The sequence below is a fragment of the Dermochelys coriacea genome, chromosome 2 (assembly GCF_009764565.3).
Source record: "Dermochelys coriacea isolate rDerCor1 chromosome 2, rDerCor1.pri.v4, whole genome shotgun sequence".
NCBI classification, from domain to species: domain Eukaryota; kingdom Metazoa; phylum Chordata; order Testudines; family Dermochelyidae; genus Dermochelys; species Dermochelys coriacea.
Genome location: NC_050069.1, coordinates 83,952,083 through 83,968,405, shown reverse-complemented (window position 1 = coordinate 83,968,405; position 16,323 = coordinate 83,952,083). Strand labels below are relative to the sequence as shown.

The 16,323-nt window shown below is 37.7% G+C and overlaps 1 protein-coding gene across 5 annotated transcripts in view; it reads left to right on the top strand.

Annotated features, from left to right (window-relative positions):
* Positions 1 to 16,323, top strand: part of MIB1 (MIB E3 ubiquitin protein ligase 1) — a 102,349-nt gene that overhangs the window by 34,432 nt on the left and 51,594 nt on the right. The gene's annotated exons all lie outside the window — the stretch shown is intronic.

Here is a 16,323-nt window from a genome sequence, read left to right as displayed (position 1 = left end):
TACACATTTTTTCTAAAATCTTCATTTGTATATAATTTAGTAGTTGGCTTTTTTGCATGATTTAAGCTGTTTGGAAAGCTTTCACTGTCACTGCTTGTGAAGAGCTATTTATGGATAAATTACATTCTCCAGAGTTTCAGTCCAGCACTTTCATTAGCATTAAGTGCAAATATAATGGAAAATGTGATGTCATTTGCATGCAACTAAAACTGCATTTTATGAATAAATGAAGTGTTAATATTTTTATTTCATTGCTTGTTTGAGCTGAAAGATAATGGAGTTGTTTAGTAACAGAAAAGCTAATGGAGTTGCGCGTGTAATTGTGGGTATTGCTTGGCCTGTAGAATCTTTACTAATTTTTGTGGCTAATACATGAAAAGAGAACCACGATTGACTTTTAACTCTTGCATTTTCATGACTAGCAGTTAGGAAAATATTTACTTGTAATTTGCAATGTCCATATGGAATCAGACACACATAATAAACACAGAAGCACATAGTAACATTTTTAGTTGTGTTGAATGGAACTACACTTTAATCCAGTGGAAATGATGTTATGAAGAATAGGAAAAATTACACTTAAGTTGTTTCTACAGCACTCATCACCATAGTATCTAAGATAGGAAATGCTTCAAGGAGCTAATCAAGACACTAGACAACACACTAGCTGCACTCATTTGAAGGCACTTGCCTTTCTGACTATCAGAATCTGAAGCCGTGTCATTTTACTAGATTAGTCAGTGTTCCTTGTTATCTAGATAGCAGCAGTAGCCAAAAATACCAACTTCTGTCTCCAGCTTGCCAGGATTCAATGGCTTTTGCTCTGAGGACCCTGCCTAGTGACTGTGATCCATGTGTTGTTCACCTAAAGATTAGATTCCCTGTATTTGGGGTCAAGACCACTCTTACTCATTGAGACACTGAGCCACTGAAGCTGGGGGTGAGTTTTGGGAGTTGGAATCCTTCTCTTCCATGATGGAACCCAGTGTGTCATCACCCCACAGTAGATCCAAATGAGCTCTACTCTGACAGTTCTCAGAGTGTGGTGTAAACCCACATTTCATAGAAGCATTTCTGCAGTAACAAGCTTAAGAACAGTGATAGAGAGGTGGGAACATATTCCAGGTATAAGTGATTGATTGAACCGTGCGGTGGTACCTGGATACTATTGTGACTGAAGAGGAAAGGGTAGATTTATGTAGGTACTTGAGGTGCTCGTATGGCCCTCATATCACTGAATACCTTCTAAGTGGTTTTCGTTTTAATCTCATTTTCTTCTTTCCTTCTCTCTTAACGTATCGAAGAAATAGTTTATTTCATACAAAAATATATGAGTGGGTGAGTATTTTCCACATTGATATGAGAAGAAATTAAGAGAAAATCTCATGAGGTTTGCGTTTTGTTATGAAATTTTCATGGCCCCTCATCTCTTGCCAGAGTGGTTTGTGTAGTCCCAAGTGCAGTTTTGTCTGCAGCAGTCGCAAGCTTCCACTATTGGTTGTCCGTTTCATTGCCCTCCTGCCAGTCTCCTTCCAGTTAAAACTAGGGAACTGTTAGCTCAGATACTTGGTTCTTAACTGTTGTGTTGTATCACATATAGAGTGGCAGTCTGTTAAATAGAAGGAACATAACTTATTTAAGACTTTATAAGTCAAAAACAGCACATTAACTGGAAGTAAATTTAAAGCTAGTGCCATTTTGGCACCTCATGAGTTCCTGTGGTGTCATGTGAGATCTTGGTGTTTTACTAGATTATCTGTAATTTTCACATAGCTTGAAGCTATAGACTCGTGTGGAGAATACGCAGTAATCCAGTCTCAAGGTGACAAGGTCTCATGAGTAAGTGTAAAGACCACATCACAAAAGGACCCAAACCTCTTGCCAAATTTAGATAGATTTAATTTACTTCAGAAGTGCTTGGATTATACAGCAACGTTTACTATTAAGATTAGATGGATGATGGCAAGAGATTCCTAGACACTTGCCAAATGGGCATCCAGAAGCAGCTGGGTGTCTATTACGCTCCTACATGCCACTTTGAGAGGTTGCTAGTTCTACTAATAAACAGCAGGAAGACCTCGTTAAGAGTAACTGTAAACTCTACTAGAATCTTCAAGTGTGTCAACACCTTGTCAGTAGTATTGAAGGCAGTTGTTCTAAAAGACTTGTAATAGATATTTGACTCCAAGATTGTTCCCAACCACAACTATTGTGTTTTTCCCTCATATGGGGAGACTCCAGGATGGTATGGAGATGGGGTCAGACAGCTAAGAACTCTTAGAAGTTTCTGGAAGAGTTCTGTCATGACTTATTCCCCCCCCCCCCCCGGAGATTTGTGATAGTTGATGTATCAGTAAAGCAATGTTGTTTGTTTGAATAAAGGTTTAACAGCCTTTTTTAAAAGTTGGTCTCCAACAATGGCCTCAGCACCTCTCTTATGGAATTCACCTGCAAGTAGGGGTCTGGAACTAATGCACATTGTGGCTCATACATTCTAGCACCCCAAGAGTGCCAGTGAGCATCGTGACTGAAACTCAAGCAAAGATAACCCCTCTCCTCCCAAAATAAACCAATCAACCAACAAACTGTTTGTGCTACGACTCTACAGACCATTAAGTTAACAGAGCAATACACTGCCAGATGCTTTACCTTTAACCTAGGTCTCACAGAACCTCGTGCAAATTTGGTCACTGGAGATAGATCACTGAGGTAAACGTGGTTCAACTTTTGTTGATATTATTACGCTATTATATTTAGCACATTAAATTATGTTGAATTGCAAGGTTTTAATATATTGCCGTTTCAATTTTTATCTTGGTCATTGCTTATTTCCCAATGCCTTCTTTCTAATGTTTTGTTTTAATTAACAATCGGAAAAATCACTAAATGTTTTAATTGATTTTTGGATATTAAGTAGAAAATATTAAATTAAAATAAGGCAGTAAATAGTTAACTGGTTTATAGGTTTAGATAATTCAGAATTTTTTTTCTCCGCATTTGTCCTTCTATGAAAGTGTGCTTGTGCGGATACAGTAAGTGTGTCTTAATGATCATATGTTGATTACGGTCAGTAATCAGCATCCTAATGCTTGAGTTTTAATTATTGTAACAAGTAGGATATTTTACCCCCAAGTGTGTACATGTATGAAAGAACATTTAGTGTAGAATAAGAATTTTCTTGGCTTTTGTAGTATGTAAAATGTATACAATACAGTAGACCTTATTTTGTACGTGCCATAGATGCGCTTCTTGCGTAAAGGAATTTCTGAGTAAGAAGAAGCAATTATGTTCAAGATAGATGGAGGAAGTGTGTAGAAACTTCATTTTTATTTAACAGAGAAAGAACCTTGTTACAATTTTTGAGTCCACCTAAATAGACCACATTGTTACAAACTCAGTAGCTTCAGCCTTTACCCTTAAAGATAATGAACCCCATTGATCAAAGTTGTAAAGACATTTCCCTAATTTTGAGATGTGTCCATTTCTTACATTAACCAGCTTTTACAAGAATCAAATAGAAACAAAAATAGGACTTGAGTATATATTATGGGTCAATCATATATTTTGCCAATTACCATAACCATGGTTATATTTAACTTGTCCAGAAATCTTCTGTTGCTTCAAATATTTTGAGCTAAAGAATGTAGCTGTGAAGAGTGAGTGAGTGCACTTGTCCCCATAGCCGCAACCGTCTTGATTCTGCATTCTGTTTTGGGAATAAAACTTAAAGAATAGTGGAATTAACATCTTAAATTGAATAGTCTTTTTGCACAAAAGGACTTATTAAGTAATGGCTGTACAGATTACCATCCTTTGTTGGGCATCCATATTACCAGTTCATCAAAGGAATAATTCAAAGTTATAATTTTAGTATAGCTTAGCTTTAAGTGGGAACAGAAGCTGAATGTCTCAGTTAGATGCACTTTTCAAATACTTTTCTTTAGTATCGTATGGCATATGTTTTGCTGCAGAGACTAATTTGTTTATAAACTAGTAATTACAATTTGGGAGATTATACATGTCTTTAAAATGGTGTTGGAAATCCTTTTGCTTTTATCTGTTTTGGTATTTGTATTGGGTGAATCAGTGTTATATATGGGTGAGGTACTGAACTGGTTGGTGGTGATAGAATAGAGAAATGGGATTTGTCAAAAGTATGTTTAGCGTTAGTAAGAATTACAGGACTACTTCGGGGGGGTGTTATTCTCAGACGTATTTGGATGACTAAGTTGCCAGGGCAATGGGTTGGGTGTGGGGGAAGTGCTAATATTTTAGTAATTTTTCTAAAAGGATGAAAATTATCTTGACTTGGTATTTGCACTTAATTCAGTAAGTGCATGTGATCCAATTTGGGAAGCTGAACATAAGACATTCACTTAAAGAAGGTATTAAAGTATAGAAATAAGTTCCAAAAATGCTTTTCACAGAAGACTTTTCCAAATGTGAGTGGGGAGAGAATATAATCTCTCAGGGTTAGACCTGCGATTAGGTAGCGAATTAGAGTGTAGCATCAAGGTCTGTGACAAATTTATTAGCTGTTAATTGTAAATAATATTCTCAACATGTACAAAATGCAAATACAGTTGCTGCCTTGAGGAATTTCCTCTCTAGTACAATATTGTTAGAAAAAGAATATCTGTGAAGCGGAATAAATATGATGGTAGAGTACATTTCCCTCTCTCCCCCCTCCCTTTGTATGTGTTTTTAAAGCAGGAGGGAGAAACCTTAAGAAAAACCAGGAATAAATACATGACTGAACAATCAATTTATATGAATGCCTAATTCTTTTTCTTATAGAAATTACCATTGGTACCATTTTTTTTTTACTAAATAAGAACAGAAAGCGAAACACAAGTAATTCCACAAGTAAATGTTTATCTAGAAATACAGCCTTTGGGACATCCTGAAGTATAACTGAATACCATACTTTCACATTTGTTTCTTTCTGTTGACAGTGTGCATTTAATCTGTCCAGAATAGTTGAAGCATGTTCAAAGTTGCCATTATACAAGTGTTAAGTCCATTATTGAAAATAGTTGATGTCCTGTCGTGATCAATGCATAGCTACAGCTGGTTGAAGGGGACCAAATCCATTGAAGAGGTGATTTGGTTCCATTTTACCAGCTTTAGCAAAGCATTGGAGTGCAGAAAGGCTGTAACTTTTTATAACAATACAGCTGGATTTTTTTAACTGTACACGTACAATTTTAAAAGTACATACATTTTTCAGCTATAAATGTTATACTTATGGACACTTCGCTTTTGATTTTTAAAGTAATTGAAGATTTAACTTAAGTCATTTTTGGAGGGAAGGCAGGAAGGAAACATTTACCCCAGAATGCCTTATACAATGTACCAATCTGTTCTCTCTTCTAGCACCTTTGTAGGCACAATTTGTAACTATAGATTAGCCTCATGTCAAAGTACAGTTGCAGTGTTAAACTTTTTTTCTTTTGATTGTTTAATTCTGGAGTAGTGTTTGGATTTATGTATAGGGCCACTTACATTTATTCCTTTTACTCATTAAATTAAATTGCACTAGAGAAAGCAACACTCTTCCTGTCTCGACTTTCTCTTCCCCCTCCCCCCCATATCTTGCTGCTGATTTAGTACAATAGTTGATTAGCACAAGTAACAGATTAGGTTGTGGAAAGAGGAGTATTGTAGTCTCTCTTTTATAAATGTCAAGTGCTTTTAATTCATTTTGGTACATTTCTGCTTAGCATTCACTTTAGGTATTCCCATATATACCACTATAGTAGACAGGAATTTTTTTTGTTTACACTTCCTTTCTCTTTCTGTACAAACACCTGATGTTATCAATCTGGAATTTTCTTTATCTAAAGCCCTTTTAGGAGAAAGGTTCCTTAACACACTACATATCTTTTATAAGTAGAGTTAAACGTGCTTCTATTTCATGCATTTTCTTAAAGGTAATTTGTGCTGGTAAACTGCAATAGGTACACTAAACAGACAATATTGCATTTGAAGACCTGTGGGTTTTTTAAGCTTTGCCAGGGAGACATTAGTTCAAACCATGCACTAATAATGCTCCTGTCAAGTATAGTCTTCATCTGTTTGTTGTGAAATCTAGTGATGAAATTTATGTAAATATATTTTTTACACCATCTATCCTAATAGAAACATAGCAGGTGTGTCATTTGAACTTAAGCATTAAAGACAGCTATAAAAGTGGCTTCTATTTTTACCGGTTATACAGGAGCTGTTTTACAGATCCAGCTGCTCAAGTGTGCTTTTGGATGGCAATACAGTTTCATGTACTGGCCATATCGGGGCAAAAAAATGGCCATGGAAAACAGCAGTGTAGCATTTGATAATGTCAGCATCTGTTATCCCTGTCAGTCACACAGTTGAAATATTTGAGTTACAACAGTGTCAGCAGATGCCCAGAGTTCAGCATGTGCTCAGTTAAAATTGAACAGCTGACCTAAGTGATGGATGTGACATTTTAGAGTGACTGAGTATATTCTTAGAGATATGTTAACATGAGCTAGCAAGAAGCAATGTCAATATATAATTTTAACTTTTATATCTCTCTGAGAACTGTCCTTTTGTTTCATAGTAGAATTGCTGTCTTATTATGGCATAGCAAGAGAGGATTCAGCATCAGTGGCTCACTATAAAGAGCCTGTCACAATAAGTTTGATCTTTAGTAAAGATAGTCAGATATGTAGATTGAAACCTACATATCAATTGCTGTCATAATAAGGAAAGCTTCAGAGAGGTAAATGAAGTTGTGTCCACTTATTCCAATAGTGAATTGGGCTCTCTGTCTGTAGATCTGTCAGTAACGAGCCTAGAAGCTAAATAGCATTACGAAACCCAGTAGAGTTGATGATAGTTTAGCTTTTTTCCGTTATAAAACGGCTTGTAATTTGGAGGTTGGAGTTCTATACAGGCTGCATTCCAAGGTATTTGATCATGTGGAAAATAACTTTCAGACCAATTTATTTAAAAATTACCTTATGACTACAGTTATATTACTTTGATTCCTTTTTATATAAGTGTAATTCTACAGTTCCAGGTAAATACTTGTCTGTAAAAAGTATCTGGTGGTACCTATTAATTTTTGGTATTTTGTAGTGATTAAAAAACATTTCATTTGAAAAATGGCACACATATCCAATAAATTAATATTTTTGAAGTCATAATTATCCATTGGGTCTCTTACATTTGAGATTTTCCTTTCCTGACACAAAAAATGATCCCAGAATTTTAAAATATTAAAATAAAAAACTGAGTGGATTCAGAATCTTTATTCTTTAATCTGGGCCAATTGTGCCTGTTACGACAAGCATATATAATATGCAAGGATTACAGTTCAGAGTCTCTTGTAATATCTATACATAGATGAGTAGGTGCGGCACAAGTCATTCGTTACTTAAAAATTTCTTTGTGTTGAGTGATTTTAGTGAGAGCCTAAATATGTTCCTGTTTTTTAGTTAACATTAATTTTAGAAATAAATAAATGGCATGCTTCTGTTGACAGCTTCACCTTTTTCTTATTTTCCATATAGTTTTTACAATTACATCTTACCAAATCAGGGGTTTCATAATTTCATAAAACTGAAATTTTAGGTGAAGAGTTGAAAGAGCTGCTGTATAAATTGGATAATTTCATATGTGATTCAGAATTGCTTAACCAATTTTGTTAAAATTAGACTACATTTTTCAGAAAAATGTAGGAATCCTGTGTTCTGTCATTCCTGTGTTTTTGTTTTGGAATCTATCATTAGTCTTAATCCGCTGACTGGCAGCTGTGGCCTAGAAATCTCTGCATTGTCACTTTACATGCATGAACCTGACGCTGCAGTTTATTCCATCCAAGCTCTCAGTGAGTTTAATAAGGGTTGATTTGGAGAAACACCAGACTTGTGTGTCTAAAATATTAGAATTTGTATATGGTAATTTAAAATTATTTTGAAAACATTTTTCTCTTCTGTTTGCTAAATCAAAGACTAACTGCCAAGCAGTTTTTTTACAACAGAGTTAATTACTACTAGGCTAAGTGTCTATGGATTATTAGGTAAACTTAATTTTGGAATCAGAGCATGGTCTACAGATTTAAGATTTTATTTTAAAATCACATGACTCATTTCTTTAGATAATCTTTTAAAAAAAAAGTCTATTTTAGTTGAATAAAGTTAGGGTGCAAAAGATTATTCTGAATAGGATTGACAATCAGTTTTGCAGACAGATTACATATTTTATCCAAAGTGTTCTGGTGTGACTGTTTGCATTTCCAAACTTGTATTTTGAATTTATAAACAAAAACCCAGAAGTTTTGTTAATAACTTATCTACAACCAATAACAGAACTTTATCTACCCATCCTCTAAATAAGCGTCTTAGGATAATGTTTCATGATTCATAAGCAATAAGTGATTTTACTTTGGCAGTAGCAAGCGTCATCTGACCCATACCAAGTTAATTTGCCACATGAAAGTCATTCAAACAATAGGAAACCTGTTTCTTCCAGTTGCAGTTTAGTTTCCTCTTACTGGTTGTTCAGTGCCTGCCAAAAATACATACTTCTTTACATTCCATAGCATTGTATGTTCATATGGGTACATAAAGAAGTATGTACTCTGGGCAGGAATACATATAGTTGCTCAGCTATCTGTCAAATGAATCTGAAAGTATTTTGCTTTTTCGTTCCTTTCCTTGTTAGAAGATGCAGAATGCATGTTATTTCTTTAAAAGAACAATCTTATAATAAACTTGTTATAAGCTAACTTTTTTACTAAGACTGAACTTTACAATGCAATTTACCTGCAAAGTGACTTAAAGTGTATTACAGTTCCATGTTCCGTGATAACATGGACATTTGAAGCAGTTATCCAGATTTTTGTTGTCTCTTGGTGTTCATTCTGGCTGGCCAACTTTGAAGGTAGAGCTGTCATTGATGGGTGGCTTTGCAAAGTTCTTTCCTGGAATGGATAATTGTAGTCCACCATAAGAACTTCAGTTTTCTTTGAGTCTTCTGCCAGATTTCCATGCTGGTATACAGATTGCATTTAGTATCCTGAAGGGAAGTATAAACTCATCTAATATGATGGAAGGAAATAACCTTCCCTCCCTTCCCCCCCACTCAAAAAATCCTTACCCCCAGGTCTAGTATCTCTTTCTACTGCAGATCCAGACTTAAAACAAAAAAACAAAACAAAACAAAAAAACAATCCCACAATGCTGATGATCCTGCTAATTGAAAAGATGATGACATTGAATTTTTAAAAAAACTATTGTGGCAGGATTTGGGCTTTTAGTGGGACATAGGTCATATGTGATAGCCAGTGCTTATTCAGCACTTCTAGAATAGTTTTTTTGAGTTTGTGTAGTCGCTCACCTACTTCAGTCGCAGAATCTTTTTCAGGCTTGCAATATCAATACCAGTTTACATAAATGATAAATGTTCATCTCTTTAAATTGAATTTCATCCCCTTTCATCATATTCTGTTATGTGGTTCAGAGGTGCATGATCAGCTTTTAATGACCAGTAAACATTCAGTGTGCTGGCAGGGTGTGACCTTTAAAGAGTTGCCAGAAGTAGATTGACTACCTAATTTATAGTTAGTAGGTGGTGTTGTTTAAAAAAAAAAAAAAAAAAAAAAAAAAGAGTTGGTGTCAGTTATAGTAAGAGTAGCCTTTGTCTTTCCAGTATTAAACGCTAATTTGAAATAAGCTTAAAAATTAGTAAATTTAATAATCCTGAGAAAATGGGAGAGCAGTGGAAGTAAAAATTTCTGCAGCCCATGACAAAAAGCTAGTGCAGCTGATGGAGAGCAAATCAGAGTGTGGCAGTAGCTAGCACAGCACTACAAGGAGAAACAGCAATGCAGCATTAGAATTACAGCATGCACATTCTAGGTTTAAAATGGGTTATTTTCTTTGTACATCTAAGGTAGATCACTAAAAATCTAACATATATTTTGGAGCTAAGCAGTGAATTACTGTACTATTGACTTTTTTAAATGCAGTTTTAAAATGTTTGAGTTAGTTGTGATTTGTAAGGTAAGGTGATGCTTTTCACTAAAATTAAGTCATTTTGATTTTTAGAAATCATTGCATGGCAGTACCCTACCAGAGCATATCTGATAAAAGATCTGTCAAATATCTGCTGTGAAATTTGGACTAGAGTTTTTGTTAAGCCTGCTCTTTACACTACAAATGCTTGATACTTTAACACTGAAATTAAGCTTTTGCCCAGCATAGAGGTACGAGTATAACAATAAAAACAATCTAGTAAATAATAGTTAAACATGCAGAAAGTCATAGGTATCCTTTAAATGTGCAGAATAGCACAGGCCTCCTGGTGTTCTGTTACCTGTAAGCTTAGTATCATACAGCTGGAAGAGAGGTAATGACCTAGAGAGATACATCAGCAGCAGCCATCTCATCCTGAGTGTTCCATCTGATTCAGCTCTTCATTATATGCGAGGGGGAGTAGGGGGGGAAGTGTCAGTGAATACAGTACCTTACCACCTTAAATAGATAAAACTTCAAAGCAAAGTAGTGTGAACAGTGAAGCTTACTTGGTGCTGCTGCCTTTCTTGGATTGATAAAATATGGATGATGTTGCGTAGAAATGAATACCTTGTGGCTGCTGGGCTAAGAATTAAGTGTCCAAGGAAAGATGCTAGGAAGCCCTGGGATGGTGAACTCAGCCTATTGGCAGATAAAAATAATCAGAGAAAAAGTTGGAGTGACCAAAAAAAGAGAGATTTCTTCCAGCTCCTTAGATATTGCACTGCATGTGTTCTTGCTTGAGGTTAAGTTTCCAGGCTTAACTGTAGGCAGATCTGTGTTGAAGCTACTTTCCATCTCCAGAGGTCAAGTCTGTTTGTGAGGTCAGGGCTCCCACATGCACACTCTAGAAGAAACTAACTGTATTTCCCACTCAGCGGGCATGAGCAAAACTGTTACAGCTTTATAGGCAGCTAAGCATTTGAAACATGCACTCCCAGGCAAACAGGCTCTCTTGTGCCTCTCTCTTCCCTGACCATATTTAGTCAACCATTGCAAAAAATAATCTCTCAGCTGTCGATTGTCGATCCAGAATCTGAGAGAGCCTCTATCTTGCTCTCTGCTCATTGATTATTCATCCTGCTGTCCCAACAGTTTAGCCATTTGTCCTGATATTTTTTTAGCACTGCCAAATAAAGCCATCTCTCATGTTTCCACTTATATTTCCCAGATTTTCACTGAGCTTGCACTGAGACTAGTAAACCCTGATGTGGCTGTCACTATACTTAGAAACGCTGCGGAGCAAAAAGAAAAAGCTCTGGTAGTAGCAAGATAGGGTCTTTAGGAAGATATGAAACAATAAATATCCCTCTGCTGCCACAACAGATTGTGTAACCTGATTTCTTGATCAGTCAAAAGTACTGTGAATAATAATAGGCTTTTTAGCCTCAGGCCTAAATGGCCTTGTAGTTTAATTATATAACTAGTTCTAAGTTTTTTTTTTTTCTAGAAACCTTACATTTTGTTTGACAGATAAGTGTTGTGCTCTTTGCCTGTTCTGAGAAAAATCAGAAATGGTTTGGCAAATGGAAAATATTTGTGCTTTACATAATGATCATTTATTTATTAATAATGTGTTTATAATACTAATCTGCATAAATTTGCTTTTTAAAAAACTACTAACAAGCAGAGTGCCTGTATTTTGGAAAAACTTTAAATGTTTCTTGGTGAAGAAATTTAAAAAATATTATTTTGTAGATTTTATTTCCATTCATATAAACTGTCTTCTAACAAATACAGTCGCTGTACTTTCAGAATCTGAAAACTAATTTTTGAATTTTAATATGGAACAGACAGTTATTTGCTCCAGAAGAGAATAGTTAGGAAAAACCGCTGACCATCTTCATTTAAGTACCACAGACAGTAGTAAGTAAAACCAAAATAACTCAGTTAAGACTTCCTGTGTCTTTCTAAACAAAAATCCCGTTGGAAGAATATGCTTTATGGTTCTTTGGGAAACCATTATATGCACTCAAGTGCAGCATAAATACTTTTACCAACAGGGAGAAAAGAGTAAATGCCAAATATAACCAAACAGTTCAATGTTTAGGATTAAACCTAGCCCCATAAATATAAGAAACCACTCCATCATTACCTCATCCTGATATACCTAAGTGTTGCTTTTAATAAATTGAGTTACAGTATTTTCAAGATAGAAGGGTTGAGATGCAAAAGATTGACTGGAAGAGACCAATATTTTCTGAGGCCCTCCCCTTTCTTTGCTCCTGGGAATGTAACTGGAATTAATCACATTTTGCAGCAACATCCTATTCTGTAGCTGAGGCTTCATCTGAGCTTTTCATTATAAACCCAGTGTCTTTCCCCTCACCTCTTTCAAAATCCACATGTCACAGTGGCCTCCAAATTAATAGATTAGGCCTAGGGCGAATATGTATTTCTACCAAATTTGAACAAAATTGTACAAAGGGTTCTTGAAAGATAATACCCTAAACAAGTGTATCCTAAGTTATTTTTTTTAAGAACTTTCACACACATTAAAAAAAAGAGAACCTAGATTTTAGTTTTCAGTTCTCCGAGATCCAGTGCATGATACCAAAGATTACTTGATTAGTCAAACTTGAAAAGTTATTAACATTTTAATTAGGAACATTTCTGTGACTCATCATTCTGGCAAGTTTAATATGGAGTGTAAAATGACTGGAGACCTAATCTTTCATTCATACAAGTCTTTAGTCCTTTTCCTTATGATAGACCTCAAAATGTAAATAAATTATTGGGAGGTTTTGTCATTGGTGAAAGAGAATATTCCCCTACTCTCCATCTTATTTTGAACCTTAACCAGAGAGGAAGGATGCCTTTGGTAAAGTATGTGACTTTGAATCAGGAGATTTGGGATCTCTTCCAGTGTCAGTCGGATTTTGTGGTGGTGTATGCATGCCCTGTCCCTTGTCGGGGTGGGCAGGGTGTGTGCTAATACTGCAGTTACAGCCTACCAGACTACCTTGGGTCTTGCCACAATGAGATTCAAGGTGATCGGGGGAAGTCCTGGACAACTGGAAAAAGGCTAATGTAGTGCCCATCTTTAAAAAAGGGAAGGAGGAGGATCCTGGGAACTACAGGCCAGTCAGCCTCACCTCAGTCCCTGGAAAAATCAAGGAGCAGGTCCTCAAGGAATCAATTCTGAAGCACTTAGAGGAGAGGAAAGTGATCAGGAACAGTCAGCATGGATTCACCAAGGGCAAGTCATGCCTGACTAATCTAAATTGCCTTCTATGACGAGATAACTGGCTCTGTGGAGGAGGGGAAAGCAGTGGACGTGTTGTTCCTTGACTTTAGCAAAGCTTTTGACACGGTCTCCCACAGTATTCTTGTCAGCAAGTTGAAGTAGGGCTGGATGAATGGACTATAAAGTGGATAGAAAGTTGGCTAGATCATCGGGCTCAACGGGTAGTGATCAATGGCTCCATGTCTAGTTGGCAGCCAGTATCAAGTGGAGTGCCCCAACGGTCGCTCCTGGGGCCGGTTTTGTTCAATATCTTCATAAATGATCTGGAGGATGGTGTGGATTGTACCCTCAGCAAGTTTGCAGATGATACTAAACTGGGAGGAGAGGTAGATATGCTGGAGGGTAGGGATAGGATACAGAGGGTCTTAGACAAATTAGAAGATTGGGCCAAAAGAAATCTGATGAGGTTCAACAAGGACAAGTGCAGAGTCCTGCACTTGGGACGGAAGAATCCCATGCACCGCTACAGACTAGGGACTGAATGGCTAGGCAGCAGTTCTGCAGAAAAGGACCTAGGGGTTACAGTGGACGAGAAGCTGGATATGAGTCAACAGTATGCCCTTGTTGCCAAGAAGGCCAATGGCATTTTGGGATGTATAAGTAGGGGCATTGCCAGAAGATCAAGGAACATGATTGTTCCCCTCTATTGGACATTGGTGAGGCCTCATCTGGAGTACTGTGTCCAGTTTTGGGCCCCACACTACATGGAGGATGTGGAAAAATTGGAAAGAGTCCAGCGGAGGGTAACAAAAATGATTAGGGGACTGGAACACATGACCTATGAGGAGAGGCTGAGGGAACTGGGATTGTTTAGTCTGAGGAAGAGAAGAATGAGGGGGGATTCGATAGCTGCTTTCAACTATCTGAAAGGGGGTTCCAAAGAGGATGGATCTAGACTGTTCTCGGTGGTAGCAGATGACAGAACAAGGAGTAATGGTCTCAAGTTACAGTGGGGGAGGTTTAGGCTGGATATTAGGAAAAACTTGTTCACTAGGAGGGTGGTGAAAAACTGGAATGCATTACCTAGGGAGGTGGTGGAATCTGCTTTCTTAGAGGTTTTTAAGGTCAGTCTTGACAAAGCCCTGGCTGGAATGATTTAATTGGGGATTGGTCCTGCTTTGAGCAGGGGGTTGGACTAGATGACCTCCTGAGGTCCCTTCCAACCCTGATATTCTATGATTAGGGTCTAAGCAGCAGCCCTCGGGAATAGGGCAGCGTGGCCTAGTGGCCAGAATCATGGCAGCCTTCAGATACGGGGCAGTGTGGCCTAGTGGCTAATACCTGGGGGATTGTCACCAGCAGGGTGGTAGTCTGGGACCACCCAACTCCAGTGGGCCCCGACCCAGGGCCCCAAGAGTGGCGGAATGGTTCGGAAGGGAATCCCACCGAAACATGCTGATCTTGCACCAGTACGAGATACCCTTCCTCGCTCAACCTTCCTGGATCACTTCCTACTGCTCTTACTGAAGCTACAGTCCATGGGGCAGTGGAGTCTTCTGGCGCCTCGGGCCTCCAATGGCTGGGACTCCAATGGCCACAGATCTCCAGTCTGGATCTTCAGATCTCTGGCTCCTGCAGGCAAGGGCTGTGATGGCTCCTCAGCTGGAGCTTCAATTGAAGGTCCTTCCTCTCTGACTGTCAGACCAGACTGAGCCGGGCTGCCCCCTTTTATACTAGCATAGCATTTGGAGCATGCCTGTATAGTCTGAGGGGTGGGACTTCCTCCACCATAGTGTGGGGTGAATCCCTTCCGGCTCAATGTGGGGTATGCATACCCTGTCACAGACTTCCTGTGCGACACTGGGTAAAACACTTAATATCTCTGCCTTAGTTCTCCATCTATAAAGTGGAGATGCTTCCTTACCTCAGAGGGTGTGAATAATAAATTCATTACTGCTCATATACAGTTGATAAACACTACCAAAAAGTCTTAGCTAAAAACTATGTTTAAGCAATATTTATCTGTTGATTGATATTGTAGAAGATGCAATATGTTGAAATTGTTAGAGCCATGCTAAACAGGTGCGGAGTAGGTTTAATTCTCATGAGGTTCTTGCCCTTACAAAAAGTTAACTGTAGTTTTCTCACTCCCTCCAAATCACAATCTTTCTCACCAAAACTTGGAAATTCTGAAAACTTTGGCTCGCTCTGTATAGTTGATTAAAAAAGAAATGAAATTTCTGTAAACATTCCTTTTTGGGAATTGGATATTTGAATTTTAATCCAAAATTCATAAAATATTAACCAGTTATAGTAGATAGCAATAGGTTAAATTGGAAAAATGACTAAAGCCATGTCTACGCTAGCACTTAAGTTGTCAAAACTTCAGCTGCTCGGGTGTGGAAAAAACACCCTCCTGAGCAATGTAAGTTTTGTCAGCATAAGTGCTTGTGTGCTGTGTCGGCAGGAGACGCTCTCCCGCTGACATAACTACCGCTGCTTGTTGAACTGGTTGTATTATGTCGATGGAAAAGCTCTCTTTCCTGTTGGCATAACTTGGCTACACAGTACATGAGCGTTCTTACAATAACACAGCTGTACCGATACAGCTGTGCCCCTGTAAGCTTGTAAGTTGTAGACGTGGCCTAAATCATAGAGTTTAAGTCCAGAAGGGACCACCAAATCATCTAGTCTACCCTCTTGTATATTGAAGGCCACTAGCATTGCGCAACACCTGCATACTCAACCCAGCAACTAAAATTAGACCAATGTTTTACAGCCCACAGGAGACTAGACTATTATGTGCCACAGGCAAATAAAAGGAGAGATCACCACGGCCCCAATAATGGCAGAGAAATGATTGTCGGATATACCCAGATAATCTTGGCAAGTGACACATACCCACACACTGCAGAGGATGGTGAAACTGTTCTAATGGCACTGCCAAATTTCTTCATCTCCATCTGTGGCCATCGCTGATCCTTCAGAGGAAGGAGATCAAAAAGACTTTTAAGAAAAATTTGTACAAATGAATATTTTATACACCAGAAAATTGAAAAATACTAAGTGGCTCGCTCTTTCTCAGCATGGACT